Source organism: Synchiropus splendidus, chromosome 7 (assembly GCF_027744825.2).
Source record: "Synchiropus splendidus isolate RoL2022-P1 chromosome 7, RoL_Sspl_1.0, whole genome shotgun sequence".
NCBI classification, from domain to species: Eukaryota; Metazoa; Chordata; class Actinopteri; order Syngnathiformes; family Callionymidae; genus Synchiropus; species Synchiropus splendidus.
In genome coordinates, this window is record NC_071340.1 from 2,760,033 (window position 1) to 2,768,439 (window position 8,407).

At 45.4% G+C, this 8,407-nt stretch overlaps 1 long non-coding RNA gene across 1 annotated transcript; it reads right to left on the bottom strand.

The window, feature by feature from the left end:
- Positions 1–412: 412 nt before the first annotated feature.
- On the bottom strand, positions 413–7,883 carry LOC128762632 (uncharacterized). The gene is made up of 3 exons (XR_008415570.1): positions 7,765–7,883; positions 645–692; positions 413–565 (listed from the first exon to the last, which is right to left on the bottom strand). It is a non-coding gene; the product is annotated as an uncharacterized LOC128762632 (long non-coding RNA).
- Positions 7,884–8,407: the final 524 nt, after the last annotated feature.

Consider the following 8,407-nt stretch of genomic DNA (forward strand, 5'->3'; position numbering starts at 1 on the left):
TTGAACTGAATGTTTTGCTCTCACCATTGAACAGTTGGAGCGACCCGTTCAATGAATGATCAGCATCCACAGGGTCCGGATGACTTCCCGGTCGTGTCTGATTTCCGAGTTCCGGGTGATCTTTTCATGCACACACACACACACACACACACACACACACGCACACACACACATACGCATGTATATACACTTAATAAATACCGCTATTCTTTACCTAGTTATCGTAATTATGATTAGAATCGCTGTCTCCTTCTCATCAATGACTCGCGCCGGTCCTGTCTTCCGTGCCGAATTATACCGTCGCTTACGGCTCAGAGAGCGTTGGTTACTCCCCTTCGCTCGATTTCCTGTACTCGGCCCCGGACGAACTCGTCCTCGCTGTCGATTATTATAATACACGGCGTGTTCTGAGCCTCGGTGCCGCTGTCTTGAAGACTCGCTCTCGGAGTCACAGCCGACAGATCCGCACGGGCATCTCCGTCTTCAAAAGTTACACGCATTAACCGCTCAAGCTCCTCAGCGCCGATCAGTGTCTCCGGGAAGTTATTCGCGGAGGCGATAATATCTGAAAAATAGAAGTGCGGCTGTTGTAACACATAATAGAGATATTAACAACGAATTTTAAAATAATTCAATATTTTTACCAGTATCACTCTGCGTTAAATGAACGTCACACAGATGAGTGACGACGTCTATCAATGAAAAGAGACATGGTACGTGATAAACATGGCGTAACGTTTTTATTATACTTATATATGTAAATGTAAATACATAGATACACATATATGTATATATGTTACCGGCCTCAGATCTAGGGGTATCTGGTCGGCAACAATAGATTTCCGCGATATACGATGCAGAAAATCTGTGAAGCACATGAGAAGTCAGACACGGTTTCGTTCAGCTCAGTTGTTTACTGAGCTGCGCATGCGTCACTCATGTGCCTCACGGCGCATGTGCACCACCTCCTGGATAAATAACAATCCAACGTTTTCAAATGAACAAATGGTGTTACTTTGAAAAATAGGGGGTGAATGTTTTTTTCTTCTTTTTCCTTACTAATTTTCTGGGCATTTTCTAACCCACAACACTCTCCCCTGCTTTAAGAGATGTCTCCGGACATCTTGAGCACCACCAATGGATGTTTTAAGTGTTGTTACAGTTAACAACTGTAATTAATCAAATCCCATACATTTAATAGCCCCACACTGTTGGTACCTGAATAAAGTTGTAGTGTGTTCCTGGTACAACAGAGTAAGGACCACATGATAACATGGCATTTGCTGTCAGTCCCCAAGGCTGGTATGACGGTTGACCAAAAGTATCATACGTAAACCTCTTCCTCGGCCTTATGGTTCGATTGGACCTTCTAGCAGGCGGATTGTCCCTCAGTGGCGTGTCCCTATCAGGTTCAACCATCTCATCTGCTTTTTCATGTGGTTCCTCAACTCCAGTTAAGTCTGTCCTTTCATGAAGTGTTTCACTTTCATCAGGCGGTGTGGTCAATATTTGTACTGGTTCTGAAGCAATCAGCGGAACACTCTCTCTTTGGTCCTCCCCTGATTCTGTTATCTGTCTAAGAGGCTGAAATTCAGGTGCCATTGCTCTAAGCTCTCTGCGAGATTCGGGTTGAGGTACCCGACGTCTAACTGTGCTTCTAGAATACAATGGTACAAGTCGTAAGCTGTACGACAACTCTTCCTCTTCAACAGAATCATCAGAATCTAGTTCTTCTGCTTCCTTACTGTTCGCTTTGGTCTTACTCATTTGTTTTAGATTCTTTCCTGCATGAGGGCGCATCTCCAGCTCAACTGGCAAATCATTCACAAGCAACAGAAGGTTACGATGCAGCACACGAGCAGTTTTGTCTCCCTTTTCAGCCTGAACCCTGTACACCGGCCCATCCCCAACCTTCTCAATAACCCTGTGAACAATCTCTTCCCAATAAGAGCGGAGTTTGCCTGGTCCACCTCTTTCTGACAGGTTTCTTACAAGCACCCTATCTCCTGGCTGCAGTGGAATCCCATTAACACCACGGTCATAATTTCTTTTTCCTCGGGCCGAACATTTCTTGCTGTTCTCTGAGGCGATCTTGTAAGCTGCCTGCATTCGAGAAGCCCACTTTTGTGCATATTCCCTTTGATTTGACATTTCCTCCTCGGTGTTCAAGCCAAAAAGCAAGTCAATGGGCAATCGTGGAGCTCTGCCATACAGGAGAAAAAACGGGGAATAACCTGTTGCTTCGTGCCTCGTACAATTGTATGCATGCACGATCTGCGGCAAGTGGTCTTTCCATTCAATCTTTCGATCCTCTTGCAGAGTGCGAAGCATTTGCAAAAGTGTTCTGTTTAGACGCTCAACAGGGTTACCCTGTGGGTGGTATGGAGTAGTTCGGGAATGAGAGATACCAGACAGTTGTTGGAGTCGCTTGAATAAACTGTTCTCGAATTCTCGACCTTGATCATGGTGGAGCCTTTCGGGATATCCAAAGTGAGGGATGAAATCACTGAATATTTTCTCAGCTGCTGTCTTACCAGACTTATTCTTCGTCGGATAGGCTTGCGCAAAGCGAGTAAAATGATCAACGATGACCAAGATATACTCAAAGCCTCCTTTGCTTGGTTCGAGGTGGAGATAGTCAATTGAAACTAGTTCAAATGGACTACTGGTTGTTATTGAACTCATGGGAGCCTTTTGTGGTCTGGTGGGTCTCTTCTGCTTGATACAGGAGCATTGGCGAGTCACATAGTTTTCTATGTCACGCTGCATGAATGGCCAATAAAACCTTTGTCTAGCCAGATGGATCACTTTATCAGAACCCACATGACCCATGTCATCGTGCAGATGTTTTAGCACCAACGATTTCCACTTGCTTGGTAGGACAAGTTGTTTCCATTTGCCTGCCAGCCTATACAGCATGCCTTTATCAAGTTTTAACTTTTTCCACTCACGTACGAGTCTTTTCGTCTCTTCTCCCAGGTGTCTTTTCTCTTGAGGATTCCATCCACTCTTTTTCAACATTATCACTTCACTGATTGCTGCGTCGTCCATCTGGGCAACTTGGATGTCCTCAGAGGTGAAAGTTGGACTTGTGATAACTGGATCATAATCACAGCCAGATGATATGTGCAGTTCTGCCATCCATGGTACCTCATTTTCCTCAATGGCTTTATTTCCTTGCCAGATGGTGGAGATCAAGTCTGGGGGTAGGATTTCAGTATACTCCCCAAGATGTCCTTCAAGTTTCACAGGATAACGTGATAGTGTGTCTGCATCAATGTTGTTTCTTCCTGGTCTGTACTTGATAGTGAAGTGGAAGTCCGCCAACTCACCCACCCAACGATAGCCAACTGCATTCAACTTAGCTGAGCTTAGCACATACGTCAATGGGTTATTGTCGGTGTAAACGGTGAATGTTGGAGCATAATAGAGATAATCTCTAAACTTGTCACAGATGGCCCACTTTAATGCCAGAAACTCAAGCTTGCCAGAATGCAGGTGGTAATTCTTTTCAGCAGGTGTAAGCGCTCTGGACCCATAAGCAATGACTTGAAGCTTACCCCCTTGATTTTGGTAAAGCACAGCTCCCAGGCCCTCACTACATGCATCTGTATTCAGAATAAAAGGTAAGTTGAAATCTGGATAGGCCAAGATGGGAGGATTTGTCAACACATCTACCAGACGAGCTACAACAGCACTGTGCTCAGATGTCCAGTTGACAGGTGTCTTCGATGGAAGTTGTCCAGATTTGTTACTTCGTCTCCTGGATTTGAATGACTTGTCTCCAACAACCCTTTGACTAGTGTCACTGCAACTCTCTTGTAGCTTATACAGTGGCCTTGCAATTCTGGAAAAGTCCTGCACGAAAGATCTGTAATAGCCAAGGAAGCCTAGCAGGGCTCTGACATCCCCCACATTCTTTGGTTCCCTGTTTTTGAGTTGCAAAACAGCTTCTATGTCTTTGGGATCAATTTGTACACCTTCACTCGTCACAAGACGACCAACATATCTCACCTGTCTTCTGAACATCTCACATTTCTTTGGACGCAACTTGATTCCATTCTCTCTTAAGCGGCTGAGTACCCGCCTCAGGTCCTCTACATGTTCATGGAATGTCTTGGAAAAACAAAGCACATCATCTAGATATGGTGAACAGCATTCATCACGCAAGCCATCTAGGACACCTTCCATACATCTTTGGAAAGCTGCCGGCGCATTGCTCAGACCAAACGGAAGACGGAGCCACTCGTATAACCCCCACGGAGTACTAAATGCAGTGACATGTCTGGAGTCCTCATCAACAAAACCCTGGTGGTAAGCGCTTCCCTGGTCAAGTATCGAGAACCAGGAATAGCCTCCCAGGTTATCCAGCAGCTCCTGAATACGTGGAAGTGGATGACGGTCAGGTCTGGTCTTGCGATTTAACTCTCTATAATCTACACACAAACGTAAGCTCTTGTCTTTCTTTCTCACACAGACAACAGGGGATGAGTATGACGATGTTGATTTTCTTATCCAACCATGGTCCAGTAAGTTCTGCACATAGTCTTTGACCTCTTTATACAAAGGTTTCGGTATTGAGTTGTAACGCTTTTGGACTGGCGTCTCATCACTGAGCTGTATCTTGAGTTGCAGGTTTGGAATGCAACCAATGTCTGAATCATTTTGAGCAAATACGTCTGATTCATCATATAGCATTTCTCTTGCTATTTGTTGCTCATCCTCTTCGAGGTGTGACAAATCGACAGGGGGATGCCACTTTTCTCTGGTCACATCCGCAGGTTGTTGACTTCTAAACTGAGCTGAACAAGTCTGCACAACAGGACACAGCTTGGACTTTGGGTTTTCACCAGTGTGACTGAGAGATTTGATTTGAGTGACTTCCATAAGTGTGCCCAGAATCGTTCTCTGTGCCAGGTAAATGTCACGTTGAGTAAAATTCTGAACAGGGATTCTGACAATTTTGGAAGCACCTCGGCCAACATCTACAAGAGTAGGAAAACAATCTAACCCATCCGGACAGCTGTTCTCCATCGCAGGCTCAAACAACACAGTTCCCCCTTCTGGGCATTCTCTGACTCTACAACGAACCTCAAAGATTTGACCAGCTGGTACTTTCACTCCTTTCCTCCCAACTCGCACACTACACTGAAGAGGTGTTTCCTCAGAAGTTTGCATCTGAAGGGCAGTAGTTAAAGATTCAACTGTACTCTCACTGGCACTCATTGCTTCCTTGAGTATGGCAGTAACATCAACTTTATCACCATGCTCTTTGTTTTCTTTGAGAATCTCAGTGATGACGTTGCTCCCAAGAATAGCACAGTTAACACCATTACGACTAATCAAAAGAGGCACCTGAATTTCAGCATGTCCATGGTTCTCACTGCGTATTTGGAGTTTGACAATAGCCCACCCGTCAAAGGGAACCTCTGTGCCATTAGCGGCTGATATCTTCAGTGGCTGTTCTGTAAGCAGAGATTCAAGTGACAGAATTTCAATGTTGGGCAATGCGTTCCTGACAAACTCCCTCCCCACCATAGTAACCTGAGCCCCTGAGTCTAACAGCATCTGTATTGGCACCCCATTAATGGCACATGAGACCATGCATCGCTTACCAATTAGCTGTGCCACACGCTTCTTCTGTATAGGTTGACATCCTTTGTTGGATTTAACAGGTGTAATGTTCCTAAATGAGTCAACCTGTTCCTGAGGCTTCTTACGGGAGTCGGTCACTGGCAGCCTCGCTCCAGTGACCTCTTCGTGTTTCCCGAAATGTTTCTTTGCAAACATCCAACTGCTCTATGACCAGCTTGGCCACAAATGAAACAGTGAGGACAATTTAAATTGTTTGCTTGAATGCAGTCAGGACACCTGCCCCTTGTTTCCTTTGTGGGTGTCTGGGTCCTACCTGGGGGAGGACAAGGTCTCATCGAACTCACTGGTTCACTTGGTCTTACTACTTGAGCTAAATGTTGAGTCAATGATGTCACTTGGGCAGTCAGTTCCAGAATAGCAGCACGATTAGCTTGAAGCTCAGAATCAACTCTGGAGTGCTTATTCTGATCAGCCTTGGGCTGCTTAGTTTGATCAATCTGCTCAACAGTGTCATGTTGAATGGTACTTACTGTTATCGGTCGGGTTTTGACTACTGTAGTAAGGCGTCGTAATCTCTCAGTTTCCTCATTGGTGGACTTGGTGATCTGCTCCAAAAGGAAGTCGTCACTGACCGGCAGGTCTGACAGGAAACGTTTGATATCACGACGAACATGGGTGTTTTTTTCATTCAAACCTTGGTAAAGAGTATGAAGGAAAGTTCCCTGTACAAGCTTTCGGTCATAACAAAACTCTGCACTAGGTTGCTGTGATTCGAACAAAACTCGCTGCTTTAGACCCATCAGTCTGTACAGAAACTGCTGTGGGCTTTCTCTGTCATGCTGTCTTGCAGTACTAAGTTCCTGAAAGAGCTCAGTGCTGCTCTTGTCTCCTATATGTGAACGAAGAAACCGTTTTAGTTCATCCAGGGTCAAGTCATCTTTGTTGGCCAACATCTCTCTGAAGGTACCAGGTTTTGTGATCTTAATTACAGTGCGTAGTATCTCTCTCTCACTAAACCCTTCTTGCAATCCTTCGTCCATCTGTTTACAAAGACAACTGAATGACACTTCAGACCCTGTGTCAGAAATCTGACCACCATGAATTTTAAACTCTCTGCGTGGAAGCAGAGCTGTCACATCCGTAAATCTCACCAACTGTTCCCCAGCATGAGAAGGGTTGGCACTATCGAACCGAACACCGTGGGCACCATTACCGTCCAGATGCACTGGCGATGTGATGAGGTGGCTCCGATGTGGTGGTGAATGAGAGTTGTTGTCCGTTGTAGGTGTTGATATCTGGACGTCTCTATTCTTGGCTGATGATGCCGAAGCGGCTGGTTGGCCAGTAGATGTCGTCTTTTCCACCTGGTGAGTTGGCACCTCTTCTGTCATTCTGGATCCTTCATCTCTGTCGAACAGCAGGTGATTCTGTAGGTCTTCGAGATAGAGGAGTTGAGCCATGCCTTCATCTTCGAGGTCTCTCAATCTTTCCCCTCTGAGGTAATCAACAATCATGTCATAAAGTTCTAGCTCAGTCAGATTAGCCAGAGTTTCCCTTTCTTCACCATCATCCATTGCACTTGCAAAAGCTTGAAGCTGGCTCAATCTCAATTCAGAGAGTCTCTTTTGGATCTTGAAAACCAGCATTCGCCGTGGGGTTGTAGTAGCCATCTTAGCGTAGAATCTATGTCCTCTACTCTCTGGATGACGCAGACTTTGCAGCCTTCCCTGAAGTGTCAGCCACTAGATCTCGGCGATGCTTACTTCTTCCCCACACCGACGATGCAACACGATCCCGGACGAGCCCCCAAATGTTACCGGCCTCAGATCTAGGGGTATCTGGTCGGCAACAATAGATTTCCGCGATATACGATGCAGAAAATCTGTGAAGCACATGAGAAGTCAGACACGGTTTCGTTCAGCTCAGTTGTTTACTGAGCTGCGCATGCGTCACTCATGTGCCTCACGGCGCATGTGCACCACCTCCTGGATAAATAACAATCCAACGTTTTCAAATGAACAAATGGTGTTACTTTGAAAAATAGGGGGTGAATGTTTTTTTCTTCTTTTTCCTTACTAATTTTCTGGGCATTTTCTAACCCACAACATATACTTATATGTATACTGTATAGATATAGATAGATGCATAGATAGACAGATAAATATTCACCTACGACGTGCAGAGGAAGAGGCATCCATGGGTAGTCTGGAGTCCTTTTGGAAAGGAGGATGAAGTTCTGGAAGGTCTGGTCAACAGCGAAGGTTACCCCGGAACTGATGTAAAATGTGGTCTGAATCGGGTCACCTAAATACTCCGTCCGTGTGGGTAGGTCCTAGGTGACGTCTTTGTTGATTTGGATCGGGTCACCCACTCTGCCATTGTCGCCAATTAAAGACAGATGTATAAATATTCTAAAGGTGTTTCCAGATGTGGTGGAGACAGCACAAGATCTGGAATTTGACCCATGACGACCTGGACCATAAGAAGACCAGGATCAATGTCTGCTAGGTAGCTCAGAGGTATGAACCGCGGCGACGTAAAACAAATAATCAGATGGAGAACGGACATGGTGACAGAAGCAGGATGCCAAAAAAAGAATGGCTTGGGTCATCCGCTCTGCCATTGTCGCCAATTAAAGACAGATGTATAAATATTCGAAAGGTGTTTCCAGATGTGGTGGAGACGGCACAAGATCTGGAATTTGACCCATGACGACCTGGACCGTAAGAAGACCAGGATCAATCAGTGGAGACTGCAACTCCAAAATGAACTGAAATGTGTAATAAAAGGGGTCAGGGCCTGAGATAGTCTT